We start from the raw sequence: 468 nt of genomic DNA, 5'->3' as shown, positions 1-468 counted from the left end.
AAGGTGGAAAAATATTCTTTAAGGCGAGACACTGCAGGTGAATAGGGTAAAAAATTAACTAATAGTTATCACCTTACTTACGCAGCTGATTGATTCCATTGAAAATTGCAAACATTTTTTGTATTACAAGTTTTAGAAAATGTTAGGTGTAAGTATGCAAATGAGGCATTATTTCATGAAATATGCGCTAATTTGCATACATTTATAGAACAAAAATCTAAACACTGGACAGTTTCAAAAATCTTGAATTTTTTTGACATATTAGAGTCAAATGTTTTTCCATTACTGAAAATACTTAGAACAGGCAGAAAACTATATATATATATATATATATATATATATATATATATATATATATATATATATATATATATATATATATATATATATATATATATATATATATATATATATATATATATATATATATATATATATATATATATATATATATATATATATATATAT

The sequence above is a fragment of the Garra rufa genome, chromosome 10 (genome assembly GCF_049309525.1).
Source record: "Garra rufa chromosome 10, GarRuf1.0, whole genome shotgun sequence".
NCBI lineage: Eukaryota > Metazoa > Chordata > Actinopteri > Cypriniformes > Cyprinidae > Garra > Garra rufa.
The sequence above is the reverse complement of the archived record's forward strand: the minus strand, read 5'-3'. Positions refer to the sequence as shown.